This window comes from Thermobia domestica, chromosome 10 (assembly GCF_964235325.1).
Source record: "Thermobia domestica chromosome 10, izTheDome1.hap1.1, whole genome shotgun sequence".
NCBI lineage: Eukaryota > Metazoa > Arthropoda > Insecta > Zygentoma > Lepismatidae > Thermobia > Thermobia domestica.
In genome coordinates this window covers 119,105,863-119,121,734 of record NC_137463.1, presented here as the reverse complement: position 1 = coordinate 119,121,734, position 15,872 = coordinate 119,105,863, and the positions used below count along the sequence as shown (strand labels likewise).

General features: G+C 34.3%; 1 protein-coding gene across 1 annotated transcript in view; it reads left to right on the top strand.

The window, feature by feature from the left end:
• Positions 1–916: 916 nt before the first annotated feature.
• The window catches only part of LOC145662069 (U-scoloptoxin(16)-Er13a-like), a 45,703-nt gene continuing 30,747 nt past the window's right edge, over positions 917–15,872 (top strand). Inside the window, exon 1 of the mRNA XM_081727406.1 lies at positions 917–1,031. The gene's annotated coding sequence lies outside the window, so the exon portion shown is untranslated. The remainder of the gene's footprint in view (positions 1,032–15,872) is intronic.

The window sequence follows — 15,872 nt, the reverse complement described above, 5'->3', positions numbered from 1 at the left end:
TGACATACATTTCACGTCACTTGTAAACAACGAAATTAGTCAATCTTCCTGTATGTAGCAGGGGCGGATCCAGGACGGACTTCTCGGGGCGATAGGTTGTAATACTGCCACTTAGAGCTACTTTTAAGAGCTCAAACTCTAGGTGTGGTTTTATTTATAAAGAAAATTTCTTCTTCAAGGGAGGCAATCGCCCCGATTCCCCCCTGGATCCGCCCCTGGTGTGCAGAAATATATCACACACGTAATATGTCAGAACGTGATTATTACAAACATTGATTTATATTGACAATGATCAATAACAACAACTCATTGTTTTTCACTTCAACATTAGAAACGGTTCACCAAATTACGTTTCCTTATGATCTCATGACTTTAAAGCATCTTCTTTTTAATTAAGCTGAAAATCTCTTCTTCATTTACGATGGTTTATGAAGTTGAATTGTTGCATCATTCATGTCATTTAGCACAAAATGAATACCAATACGCCTGCTTTATACAAAACGTGAATAAACATTTAAAATGAAAACTTTGTTTGTGAACTTTAAGTGAGGTTAAATAAACAGATACATATCACTCTTTGATTGATTCTTTGCAATCACAATACAGAACCTGGAGACACATAAAATATGACTGTTTATTTTTTACTGAATATTTGTTTCCTTACCATTAGATGTGAAGCATTTCCTGATCGTAACATTAATTTACATTGTATTCTTTCACTAAAGTAATTTCCCATTCAGAATTGAATGTTGTTCTCTCATAAATTTGTAGGTTATAAAGTTGTATAATTCCTCAATATTAGCAATGTTTATGCCTCAAGGAGTGTTTGGAGGTAGTAATTACTTAACAACGTCTCAGAATAGTTTCATTAATGGCAATGATTCCACGGATCATTTATACACAACTGACTTCGACAGTGCGACGCACATAAATAGTTTCGCCAATTGTTACTTTTCCTAGTATTAATTTCAACACCTTTTGAGGAATCAATTCTCACTACTTGTTTGTTTCGAGTGGCTTCTGAATACTAGGTAAAGATTTACTCTTTAAGTTGATTATTGAAGTTAAGTTTTTACATTTACTTATAGTACAGTAAATTAGGTGTATGCAAGGGTCAATCTAAGGAACAAAGCAAAACTCGCTAGAATATGCAGGACTACTTGCGAGATATTTCTCACAAAAAAACTTAAAGAACTCCGTTGGAGATACGAGTCATCAATACAACCGCTGTCAGAATTAGTAGGCAATCTTTAAACTATCTTAAATCTATAAGCTCACAGAGTAGAAGTAGAAAACGTCATACTTGTATCAACTTCAAGGAAATTAATTGCGTAACGTAGAATATTGAGTATTTTATTCATACCGGCCTTATATAACATATATATTTGCACAAAATGATTTTTTTATTATTTACTTAAATTTTAGGTATTAGTAATTACTAACTACTATTAAGTTTGCATCATTAGCGGAAATCTTTTCAACTACCATGCGTTCTTGGATTCATTTCTCTTTCTAAAAAGCTGGACAGTCCCTATATCACCCTTATAACGCAATTCGCCTTGATCGCCACGTCATGATTTTGGACTAATAGCAATCGCATTAAGAGATGTGTTAATGGACCCAAAATATTGACATCTAAGGTAGTAAAGAAGAGTACGAGTATTGGGACATACGTTTAAGCAATAATATCCAGCTGCCACGAATTCAGAAAGAGAAGGCAAACTGAAAGTAAGAATAACTGAGTAAGAATCAATTCACCTTACTTCTTACTTTTAATGCCAGCTACGTCTGGTTGGTTAGCTAACACGAATTTTATTTCCTCTTTAGTATAGTTCAAGAGATCTCAGGATGACATCGCTCCCCGATTGATATTCAGCGTCGGTAATGTTCTATTAATATGTGAACAGGTCCAATGCTATCAAATTTAAGCGGCTTCGCAGTTTGCTTCTTATTTACTGTTTCCACTATCAAAATGTCATTTCGTAGTTTTCGAATGTCTGTAATTGGTCCAGTTGTACAGGTGATTACTTTCTTTAAAAGAAAAAAAACTTAAAATATTACTCGGAAGGTTCGATTCAGTACTCGCCTAATCAACATTCTTTTCTTTAATTATTTATAAGACATCAAACTACAAGATTCGTGATACTTGTCTTTTCCACGTTCTTTACACTGGGTTGAACCTCGATCTCGCTCGCATCAAATTTTGGCTTCCAGTAAACGGAATTAATTGTTTTTTTACCCATAACAGCGTTTTATTTTCGAATTTATAAATGAAAACGGCATGTGGTCGCCGCAACACCAAATATTGTTGTTTGTGAGAAGAATTAACACTATTCTTCTAACAAAACCTGTATGCATGCTCTCACCGAAGGATTAACGTGGAGCTAATGTGGTGAAGGAGAATGAAAGGTGTACTAAATTACTATTCCAGTTGACAATAACACATGGACCCGGAATAAAATGTAGCGTAAAAAATAATAAAAAAACAAAACTAAATATTTAACTAAAATACAAACCCAAAATATATACCTAATAAAATGATTTTGATTTTTTAAATATTATATATTTTCTTGGTTTTAAGTATGTTTATATACAAACAATAAATAAACAAAATATTGGACTCATACACAAGCTAGGACGATACAGTGCACATCAACTTCTATTTGAGCAAGATATCCACTATTCATATTCACCAGGACTTTCACGAAACCGCAAGTCAGTTCGGAAGCGGTATTCACAACAAAAGCTGCAGACAAAATTAATATTGAATGAAGCTATCTCTCAGCGCCATTTCTCATTCTCTACGATAAATAGTTCACAGCATGAAGAGGATATATTTACATCAATAGAAATCAAAGTGTTAAAGTGGTATAAAAAACTAAAAATAACAGCAATAAGTGTCGATTTGCTGACCACATAACCTTCAACAAAAAGTTGTCTCACCAGGCTACTCTTGCATGAGGCTACAACACCATGAAATATGTACATTTAAATAATAAACAGATAGGTAGTGATGTGAGGTGGAAAATTTTCCGCTATATTTTTCCGGAAAATTTTCCGTTCTAAAAAAATATCAGTAATCAAGTAACAATTCCTCAGCAATCATGAAATTGATTGAATTCATGTTAAAAAGTGAAAGATCGTTTAAAGAATCTGAAAATTTTCATGGCTCAATTTTCAGTACTATGTAGGAACAAGTTAAACAATTTTTCGTGAATCGAAATATTTTCTGCCTTATATGGAAAAATTAAAGAACTTTTTATGAGTTGGAAAGTTTTCATCATTTTGAAGCAAGAAGTAAAACCACTTTTTTGTGAATCGGAAAGTTTTATTGCTCTGTAGAAACAAGTGAGAGGAATTTTCATAGATCGGAAAATTTTCATCGCGATGTAGAAACAAGTGGAAAACACTTTACATAGGCCTGACAATTTTGGATATTATGTATAGTGATGTTAGGTGGAAAATTTTCCACTATATTTAACTGCACATAGAGCTACAAAATTGAATTTCAGCAGAAGAAAGTTAGTCGGCAACAAATTATAATTTTCCAATTAGCTTTCGGGAACCGGAAAATTTTCTATTTCAAATTGGGAAATAAAATTTTACAGTGTTTCTCTCTCTCTCTCTCTTGCTCCGCGAGCTCCTTCGTTGCTAAGCGGTTAGCGTACGCGCCTTTGGCATGGAAAACCTGGCTTCGATTCCCAGCGGCAGCTCATGTAGTTCGGATTTCACGTTAATCAGTTGTTACCGTTTTATATAGTCTCGCTGTTGAAAGGGACGCTCAAAATCAACTCAATTCAACTCACACAATTTCTCTATGTGTGTGTGTGTATGTGTGTGTGTATGCAAAGTGCAGAAAACATACCTCGAGTTCATAGAGTACAAATATCCCATTCTATTATTTAAAATTTCAATTTATTAAAAGTCATGAATATTTTCCGATTCATAAAAACACACTCCACTTATTCATTCGATTCATGAAAAATTGTTTCACTTGTTCCTACATAGTACTGAAAATTGTCTAAGCCATGAAAATTTTCAGATTCTTTAAACAATCTTTCACTTTCTAACATTTCTATATATGAATTCAATCAATTTTATGAAAACTGACGAATTGTTACTTAATCACTGATATTTGTTAAGAACGGAAAATTTTCCGGAAAAATATAGAAGAAAATTTTCCACCTCACATCTCAACTAATCAACGATGTAGGAATAAGTGAAGTATATTTTTATGAATCGGAAAATTTTCCGTAAAATTTTCATCACTGTACAGGACAGACAATTTTTCGATTCATGAAAAATGGTTATATTAGTTCCTACATCGTACTGAAAATTGTCTGAGCCATGAAAATTTTCAGATTCTTTAAACGATCTTTCACTTTTTAACTTTCCTATACATGAACTCAATCAATTTTATGAAATTGACGAATTGTTACTTAATCACTGATATTTGTTAAGAACGGAAAATTTTCCGGAAAAATATAGAAGAAAATTTTCCACCTCACATCTCAACTAAACAACGATGTAGGAATAAGTGGAGTATGTTTTTATGAATCGGAAAATTTTCCGCAAAATTTTCATCACTACGATAAATACAAGTTCGTTCAATTACAAAAAAATTATAAACGCATTGGCTTACAGAGCTCAAAGGCTCATCGTAGCAGAAACAAATATTTCCATTAGATTTTAACCTACAAAAAGGCCATGTATCATGTTTCTTATCAACCATCCTTTAAAGATCCTGCTTTACATTGCCCGGAAGCCTACTCTTTCGCCCAGCTAATAATCTCCTTCTTCTAGGCTTTTTGAATAGAACTTGGTGAGTATTTTCTATACACACAATGTGTCATGTTTATCTTATAAGTATTAACTTTACTATTTCTATAATACTCGGACACCTGTAGTTGTGAAATAAAAGCTTGTATAGCGTCTAAATTCACCTGAATGTATGCCTCTTTTGCTCCAAATACTTTTACCAACATTTTATTTTCAAAACCCCGTAGTTCCCGTTCTTGAATTCGTGTTAGGGATCAACTTCCACATTCATGCAAAATTGGGCAGATTAAACTCTTATTGATTTTAATGTTTTCGAAATTTATTAAGGCAATAAAATGTTTCACAGAAGGGTAAATTTTAGTACATAAATAATATGCAATACGTTTCTACAAGACAAAAATTAAAATCAGTAATTGTTTGTTACTAGGGGTTGATACCTAAAAGGAACAGCAGTGCTTTCTCAATATCAGGCGCGACAGAATTGATATACGAATTTAGAGTTTACGCGATTGTGTTAACTAGAAAAGCTTCCCTTCCAGTGAAATCAACGACTTGCTTTCCCCTTTTGCAGTGGTAAATGGTGGGAGGTAGGGGAGTTTCCTATCAGGTTGCTTTGAACACTTTAGTATTTCCTCTGTAAAGAAGGTTGTTCCACCTCGAAGACCGAGGGAAATGGAATATTTTTCAAGTTATTATACATCAGAAGTATCAATATTGTAAATAATAAAAAAATTCCCTCCTAATGGCCTATGCGGAATCGAACCAGGATCCTTTCAAAATGGTTTTGAGAGTCATTCGTAACCTTAACTAGAAGTTTGGGGGTGAACTTTTGGGGGGAGTTGATTCACTGAAAATATATCCATAATTTGTCTCTATTTTGTACTAGGTTAGATTCGTTTTACACTTCCATTTACCTTGAACGACAGGGACACGAGCACAGACATCGAGAACATTTAAAATTTCAAAGGCTCTCCCACCGGAAATCGAACTCCCCGAGTAGTGAACTATCTAATGGGTGGGGTACCTGGTTCGTTCCCTGGACAATATGATGCAAGTGGGTTATCTCGGGACACTCCCGTACTCCCGTTTCCTGCCACTTTCTCATTCCACCAATTCGTCCTTCATAATTCACTTGTTTTAATAATGGTCTCGCTTAACTAAACAGGCATAACTGTGGGACATTAAAGGCAAAAGATATTTTAATTCATTTTCAAACGGTTAACCGAAACCAAACGGAACCAAAGAAAACAGTTGTATTTTCCATTGTTCATTAATGTATCTTCTCTAGAAATATATAGAGGAAAAAACATGTGAAACCGTAATTCCATTCAAAAGTAAAACAGTAGATTCATAATACCTTAAATTATTACATATCATATTAATAAAGCATTACATATCTTTTGGATTTTTTTCAAAATATGTTTGGATATTCTAAAAGCATTAGAAAAAATCATAAAGTAGGTGTGGCGGAAATTCGAACCCAAGACACCAAATGAGTATTTCAATTAGTGTTGTAAATAGAAAAAAAACGGTTCGCATTTTTTCAGAAATGTACGTTTTTTAAGAAAAAAAACATTGCCTCTCGTTTTTTTCTAAATTTCGTTTTTTTTAAAATAGTCATTTGTAATGCATCTTACGTCTATTTAAGTATGAAATATTTTTATGTAGGTGTAATCACCGTAAAATGCAACATAAATTAAACGCTAGATACTGATACGCTACAAATATTTTACAATTTACATGAATACCATACCTATTAACAATTCAGGTTTCAGCAGTTTTCATCAATATCAACTAAGAAATAAAAGTAGAAATGAAATTTTTTTTTTTCGTGAAAGCAGGCCTTTAATAAATACGAAAATAATGTCACGAAAAGTATAAAATTCCAATAACTTGTCTAAAGATAAAAACTAATACTAATTTGCCTAATAGTATTTTTCTAAATGTCATATATAAATAATTTGTCGACTAGATATATATGATATGCAGAGCCGGCTCTACCATATATGCAACACGTGCGCTTGCGTGGAGCGGCAAGCTTGGATGGTCCGGCAAAATCTGTCATAAGTATATTATTTAAATTAAATATTTCTTGTTGGAAACAGACTTCATGATGATGGTAGTTACATTTACTAAGCTGACCATCTATTTGAATACTACATTCATAAATTATGTTTAGGTTGTATTAGTTTAAGGCCACATGGATAATGCTAAAACAAATGGTGGAATAAATCCGAGCACAAAGTGCTTGATTGTTGTCAAATGCAAGAATTCAATTCTCGAATAGTAGTGAATATCTGTTCCATTTAGTAAGTTATAACAGTTTTGATATGAAACTAGTCTTGTTTTTGTCAGAAACAAATTCCTTATCATTAGAGATAGAAACAAGTTTTTTTTTTTTTTAAAAAAAAAAAAAGTTAGATGTAGAAAAATCAAGAAATAAAGGTAAAGGAGCTAGTTGCACTGGAATTGCAAACTGATACATTGAGATTGAAGCTCGATAGTGAATTCTATAAAAAGGATTACCGTCTTTCCTCTGCAGGTGTGTTTGCTTTATCTTTCACTAACATAATATATTATTATTTAAAGAAAAAAAACAGACACAACGGAATTGCATTTTTAGTAAGTATTTAAGCCTTTCTGAGTGCGACTGCACTTACCCTCACCTTTGTTGTTCATGCTGGAGTAGCATACTTAAAATTATGACTTTTAAGATTTGTTCTTTCTGGAGAAAGGGGGAGGCGGCAAATTATGCCATTCCACGAGGCGACAAATTGACTAGGACCGGCCCTGATGATATGTATATAAAAGACATGAATATAGGATGAGACAATTTGAAGTAATGCAGGATGTTTCAAAATGAATATTAGGGTTTTGAAATGTTGTAGTATCTATTACAATTAACTTACAATTATAAATATTATATCAAATGAAAGAGCAACTCAAACAGTTTTGTACGCACGTATGTACAAGCATTGTTTCTTCTGTCTGCCGTTAGAAAGAGCAAGTAGCAAAGATGGAGACTAGAGAGCAGAAAGCTTTTTGTGTTTTAATAAAGACAATCTGTACAGTGCAACCGTCTGTGGGAAGAATATTAAAGAGACGCTTGCAACTATGTCTTTATCGTTTGCAATTTCTACAAGTCTAATGCCTACAGACTACGGTTTACGTGACAATTTCGCAAGTGAAATATTCCTGCATAACAATGAAGATTTTTTGGATCGTGTCGTCTTCAGTGATAAATCGACCTTTCACCTAAGAGCTAATGTGAATACTCATAATGTTTGCATCTGGCCGTCAGCAAATCCTCAGGAGATGGTACAGTTGAAACGAGACTCCCCTAAATTGAATGTGTTTTGTGCCACATGGCGGAAAGTTTATGGGCTTTTCTCGCCTATCGACTAGATGTGTGCCGTGTGACGAATGAATCTCACATTGAACACTTGTAGCAAAGACTGTTTGAGGTGCTCTTTTAGTTGATGCATTGCTTATACTTGTACGTAAAATGTAATAAGTACTACGAAGACTTAAAACCCCAAAATTTATTTTGAAACACTCTGCATTTCTCACCAACAGTGTTGGAACTAAGATGTAAAAAGGAGAGAAAATTTTCCTTATAAAGTTATTGTTTACAACGATATTATTATTAGTCGAGACTATAACTACAACAATAACACGAGTTATTAGTAAAAAAAAAATGTAATCAAATGTATACTCGGTGGCCCAGGTGGCCAAAGTGGCACACACGGGTGTGTCACTTGTTTAATCCGCTCCTGTGTGGACACTAATTAAGATATGGAAATATTATTCTTGCAAAATATGGTTGGACTATAGTTTATCATATTAATTTCTTTTTCTTCTGGTGTCGAATTTCCTTCTCAAATTTCACCCCGGTCAAAAATTCGAGAATTTTCTAAGTTCAAATTTCCTTTACTTCTTTTTCCCCTGTAGCTTCCTTCGTTGTAGAAAGACATCCTTAAGACTTGCCAGGTAGATACCTCGGATGGATACCTAACTGTTAACATCAATTGGACGGGCCTGAGCGCAGTGTTGCCAATTAGGGAAATTAAAATTCTCCTATATTTGGGCAAAAAAATTAGCAATTTTTGTTTATAAATCCGTACCTATACGCCGAGTGCAAGTCAATTCACGCCAGGCCCGTAGCCAGGGAGGGGCTAGAGCGGGCAATGCCCGCTCTAAAATATTTTTTGCCCGCTCTAAAATGTTTTTTCCGCTCTAGAAAGGGCGTTGTCCAGAAGTTTCAAATTGTTTCAGCAAATCCCAAATAGGAAAATCTTGTGATTTTATTTACTAAATAAAATTGAGCTTAGCGCGCATTTAGTACTACTAACAAATGAAATTGAACGTGGCGTATATTTCTACGAAAAAACCGCAGTTATTCTTATTGCTAGGTATACTCAATAATCTCCCATGTATTACTTTTCCTCATTCCAAGAGTTTGAAGAATCACAACCACGACAAGCATTCAAGGCGTTGGACAAGATGCCCTTCCAATGAATACCCATATGAAAATTGACCCGAAGACAGGCTATGTTACATGAATGTGAGTGCCTGGCTTGTGCATGTGTAACATTGCAGGTAAAAAACATTTGTTTTGCAGACTTGACAGTACATGTCCCACGTGTCCCTGTAATTAACGTGTAAAACATGCAACATGTCCATGTTCCTTACAGTGCAAGGAAAACGCATGTCTCATATATGAAACCGGTACCGAAACTGTGATGTCTGGAGAAGACGTACATGCGCCTCTAGAATAGTCAGATACAAAAAAATCAGTGGGGAATTCGGAAGTTTTGTTTATTGTAAAAGCGGCAACAATGCTGTTTTTCACGTGATTTGAGTCTTTGCGGGGAACACCCACGAAAATAAATCAATGATTGTAAAATGTTTCTAAATAGCAGTTTGCATCGGCTCACTTTGTGTTTTCTGAGTGGCCCTAAACCATTTGTTTCACGATTTGTTTACAAATATACGGAATGAAGAGAACGTTAATTCCTTATATGCACTCAGAGAAAAAAATCAAGACTGCAGCAGAACACCGAATCTATTATTTTAAAAAGATTTTGTCATACACCATTATAATTGCGCCCAATAATAAGTAGCAGAGTGCTTAACTAATTTCCAGAAGGAAACAGTAGAAAATGAACTACAGGCAAATGTACCTCGTCAGACGTTTCCAATTACTCTACTGACTATTATAACGCAATAAATATGAAGCAGGCATACATCAAGTAACTTTTTGATGCAAAAGTTATCGAAAATGAAACTAATTCAGAAGCAGGGTCATCTGTATCAACATGTGTAGAAGATCAAGAAGAAACTAAACGTCAAACATCTGATTTCCACCATGTTGGTGTTAATTTCCACCATGTATCAGACCTTGCCCCTCAGCCGCATCTTGCAAATTTTCCAGGTTCCAGCATTTCTGGTTCAATAAGACGATTTCGTTCAATATGGTACAAAACGTGGGATTGGCTCGAGTATTCTGTTATGTTAAATGCTGCCTTTTGCTTCCCATGCCGGAAATATCCGTCAAGAAACAGTGATTCCTCATTTGTGCAGAATGGTTTCAGAGTCTGGAAGCATGCAACCGAGAAAAATAAGGGATTTTCTTGTCACGCCGATTCTGAAACTCATAGGCACGCTGTGGCTTGCTACTTGGAGCAACGGAAACGTGAGGATTCGGGCGAAACGGTCGTGAAGAAGGTGTGTAGTGATGTAACTATGAATAATAGGTACTTTGTGAACAGTGTAATGGAAGTTATTCAATTCTTGGCTGTGAATCAGTTGTCCTTTAGGGGAGATTCTGGATGTGAGCAACTCGGAAAACAATCAAGTGGTTTGTTCTTAAATTTGTTTGAATTTAGTATTCGTAAAGATCCGAAATTAGCAGAAATTGTCAAAACTATCCCTGCCAATGCAACATACAATAGTCCGGATATTCAGAATGAGATAATTCATTTCATAGCAGAATCTGTTAAGAGGAAAATAGTAAATGAAGCAAACGAAAGTAAATTTTGTTCATTACTTGCAGATGAAACCAGAGACAAGCAATGAATCGAAGATTTGTCTGTCGCAATTAGGTACCTTGTGAATTTTAAAGTGCAAGAAAGATGCGTAGCTATACTGAAGTTGTACAAACAAGACGCTGCCAGCATTAAGAACGCCATTTTAGATTGTTTAAGAAAAGTAGAATTCAAAACCGACACGATAATAGCATAGTGCTACGATGGAGCACCTGTCATGAGTGGACAGAAAAATGGAGTGCAAGCTCTTTTGCCTGAGGATTTGAAGAGGAACATTTTGTTTGTTCACTGTTTCAATCACCAATTACATTTAGTTATTTGTAGGGCCATTGACACAATTCCTGAACTGAAAGAGTTCTGTGATATTTGTCAACAACTATATTACTTTTTCAGAAAAGGACGCGTTGCAGCAGATTACGCAGGAAGGATTTTAAAGCGATTGTTGGAACAACGTTGGACTTGACATCTTGACACAGTGACTGTAATTCATGACGACAGGTTTCACATATTAAGTGCACTGATGGCAATTCAAACTTCCCGTGAAAAACATGCCTCAATGAAAGTTGAAGCTACCGGTTTACTACATCCGATCTCCACTAAGACTTTCTGTTTCCTTACTGAGCTCATGTTCAGGGTTCTAAGATATCTAAAACCGACAAACGCACTGCTACAAAGAAGAAATTTCGACATTGATGCCGCTGTGAAGTTAATAGGATCGGTAACGGAACAGCTCAGGTCTTGCTGTCAAGACGAAGGAATATTTGAAAATATCCTTCAGGATGCAATGAGGGCATATGCCTTAAACACTTCGATTTAGCAACCTTTGAAACGCAAATGCACGCTCCCCAGTCGCTTAGCTGATTCGGTTGTTGATTTGGAAGGCATAAATTTGGAGAAGGGAAAGGAAGACGAGAAGGAGCTGAAAAGATTATTCTGCGAAGTTCTCGATATCTCCGTCGAAGAAATCCAGGGCAGATTCAGTGAGACAGGGACAGCTGTGATTGGTGCCATTCACCACTTACTGAGGGAGAAAAGAAGTGAAGAAAATTTGAGACCTCTGTGTGATGTTGTAAAGTACAAAGACTTGCATTGCAAAGTGCTTCAGAATTTGAAGCAAGAAATACATCTAGCAAATCGACTGATCAACAAGACCTCAGCTCTGGAAGAGCTCACAAAACAAATTGGAAAATATGGCGAGGCTTTCCCGGGCCTAAAGATGCTTACAGAAGCTGCTCTAATTATTCCGTCTTCTACGTCCAAGGTCGAAAACTGCTTCTCACATCTGACATCTTTCCTTCGATCTCAACGTCTGTCTATGGGACATAGAAGAAAATCGGACCTCGTTCTCCTAGCTTACAACAAAGATATTCTGCGTGCACTAGATCTAGACCAGGTTGTAATTGAATTTGCGAAGTGCTCACGTAAACTCCTTTTGATGTAATTACTTACATAAGGACTGTAAAAAATATTTATTTTACTTATGTCAGGGTTGTTTCTTAATTTTTATACATAAAAAATATTCCATAATCTACTTGTAATAAAAGTATTGTAGTTCCAATATACTATAATTTAGATAACAGTTAATAAATGTTCCTAAAATAAATTATTATTTTTTACTTTTAGTACTACTTAGTGATTAAAATATATATTGAATTATATACCATCATTTTAACAAAAAAATGTTAATGATGATATTTGATAGTCGTGGATTTGGTACTGTAATATTTATCAGCATAATAAAGTGTTTCAACTTTCTTATAGATTCCATAAATAATAAATAAATATATAAATGAACATAGACATTGACAACGACAAGCGCCTCAAGAAACAAAAACTATATATATATATATATATATATATATATATATATATATATATATATATATATATGCCCCCTCAATATTCGTCATTGCCCGCCCTAAGCAATCAGGCCTGATTCACGCCAATCGAACATTTGTCCTTACTTAACAAACGCAAGTACAGATCGTTACAATGGGGTAATTAGGGGGCGCACGTAAAATTCGTATTTAGGTTCTAACCCTTGATTTTTCTAGTTTTTCCTTACTTTTCTGTTTACCGTAATATATTTTTGGTAATTAGAAGCTTTGTTCCTTAAATATCGCCATAATACTTAAATATCGCTATATTAGTGGTGTAGCAATGATTAATTTGAGATAGTTTGCGTCTGTCTGGTAGCAGTGTTGCCAGCTACAGAAAATTTTAATTCCAGATTTTAGGGGGAAATTTTGGAAAAATTATATGTTTTGTCTCTATTATTTCCCTCTTGTTGGCTATATCGGAACAAACGTACCAGTATCTGGAAGTCTCGTCTTTGCTCTACACAACGCACTATAGAAAGTTTCAATAGGATAATTAGGGGAAGTACAGTTGAGGTTTATAGTAGACCTTGTTCTCTAATTGGAAAGATAACTGTGATTTTATAAAGGTAGAATGAGATATTTTTTATTGACATGCTTACTTTATTAGATATCGTCACAATACTTGTGGGATATATTAGAGGGATACCAAAGCTTATTTTAAGATAATTTGTGTATGTCTGATAGTAGTGTTGTCAGCTACAGAAAATTTTAATTCCAGATTTTAGGGGCAAATTTTGGAAAAAACATCCCTTTTTTATTTCTATTATTTCTTTCTTGTTGGCTCATTCGAACAAAGTACAGTGTCTAACAGCCTCATCCTTAGCCTACACAGCGCATCATAAAAAGTTTCACTAGAATAATTAGGGGAAGTATAGTTGAGGTTTATAATACTATGTTCTGGAAATTGTAAGAAAATGGTGAATTTTTGAGGTAGAATGATATATATATATTTTTTAATTTCATGCTTACTTCGTTATATATCGCCATGATACTTGTAGGATTTATTCTTAGAGTACTACGGTTTATTTCCAGGTAGTTTTCGTCTCTCTGATGGCAGCGTTTCCAGCCAAAACAATTAATTCTCGCTATTAGGTGAAAAATTCGAAAATTTTCCTTTTCCCCTCTATTTTTACCCTCTTACTGCCTACATTGAAACAAACGTACCTCTACCTGAAAGCTTCCTCTTTGTCCTACAGAATGCACCATAAAAAGTTTCAATAGGATAATTAGAAAAGCTGTAGCCCCGGCATATTTGATTTTTGCTTCTGAGGCGTAAAAAGTGTCAAAATTTCTTCTGTATGACAAAATTTTTTCTTTCCATTTTTGAATGGAAGCCAGCGACTTCAGGATTTCACTGTACCTTGTCAACACACCAAAGATTTGTTTAGGTGACTTGAACCCATATAGCAGCAGTGGTGCTACATACAAAAAATTTTGAAATGCGGTTAGGGAATTTTTTGTAAATTTTTACCCCTACATTTCCCTCAATAATTTCCCACCCGTTGGCAACACTGCAATGCAACTTACACCAAAAAATAGCCACATCCAGTTTCTAAAAAGCAAGACCTTAACCATATCAATCGAATGAATAGTTTTTGGGCAATAAGTCACTAACTGGAAATGTAGGAAACGCCAAAAATGACCTGGGGCCGAAAGCAATAATCACACAATTTTGCTTTTATAGGTACAAAGAGACAAACGATTTGTAAGTTACGAGGGCTTCGACTCAAGTTCTGTTGATTATTTCAATAATCTGCAACATAAACCAATAAATAATAGTTGGCAGAAAAAACAGACATTTGAAAAAAACATGAAAAAGAACGATGTTTTTTATTGAAAAAAAAACTTTACAGAAAAAAAAAGTTTTTTTACAACACTAATTTCAATAGTCAAGTATGATATCTACTCACCCAACAATACACAACAGAAGTTTGTGTAACAAACGTAATATCTGAGATAGTTCTAATACTTTTGTTGTATTAACGTTAAGTGCTAAGCTATGAAGATTTGTTCTGATTTTTTTAAATCTTTTTGCATCTTGTTGGGTAAACTGCAATAGTAAAATAAATGTATATATTTATTTTATTCATATTTGTTACTTGAAAAGCATTGTTAAACGTAATTAAATTACGAAGTGGATACGCAATGTATGAACTGATTGTTCGTAATATACATTCCAAGAAAAATTAAACAATGTAGTCCCGCCACAAATATCTTTTTGACAGATAATAATGTATTATTTTACCACTCAAGACACTCCTCTTAGATTTTAGCGTAATTAATTTAATACCTACCAAGACACACAGGATTCTATGGTAGGAAAGAAATATTGTGTCACACTCAAGATTTCCTCAAAAGGGTTGTCCTAACCGAGACATGCCTACTTAAGCCTTCATTCCTCAAACAGAAGGTTTCTGTGATTATTTCTATTTTTTTAATCAAACTTTTGTTTCCATTTTTTTCTCCCTCCGACCATCATTTCATGACACTACTGTCAAGTTAGGACACTACGGCAGTAGTGAAAGAATAGCCGAGGTGTTATAGCAATAGGATAGAAATCGTTGGGTCGTGGGTTCAAATCCACAGTAAATAAGTTTCTTTTAAATTTAATTTGTTCTTGCAAGGTATATGATGACTTATCTTTACTCAAAGTTCTCCAACTAGAGGTGAGATGCAAGAATCATGCACATATTAACCGAGAGAAAGAGAGAGTGCAGATATCTCCAATTGATATATTATCCGAAACACTCATAAATATTCATATTTGATTATGTTTTAGTTCATTTTTGTTTATTCTTCTTTACGAAATTACAGTTCCCGATTACTTAGAATATGACAAGAGATGAGAGTGATTTATTACGGCTTATTATAAGAGAGAACTCGTATTCTTTAGATATCCTATATGCTTCGAATAAAAACATGCTTGTATAATTAATTGGGGATTAAATTACACAAACTCATGTTATTTGGACACAAAATATGACAATTTGTCATAATTGAAACATGTGACATGTTTTCTACTTATGAAATGGTTTTCGGAAATTGAACTGACACACACTGCATATTTTGTTTTTACTTTCTTAGATTGTCTTTCTTTTTCTTTTTCTTTTCTTCTTTTTTTGTTTGATTTTCCGAACACACTCGAAACTAGTAATATATCTTCAAG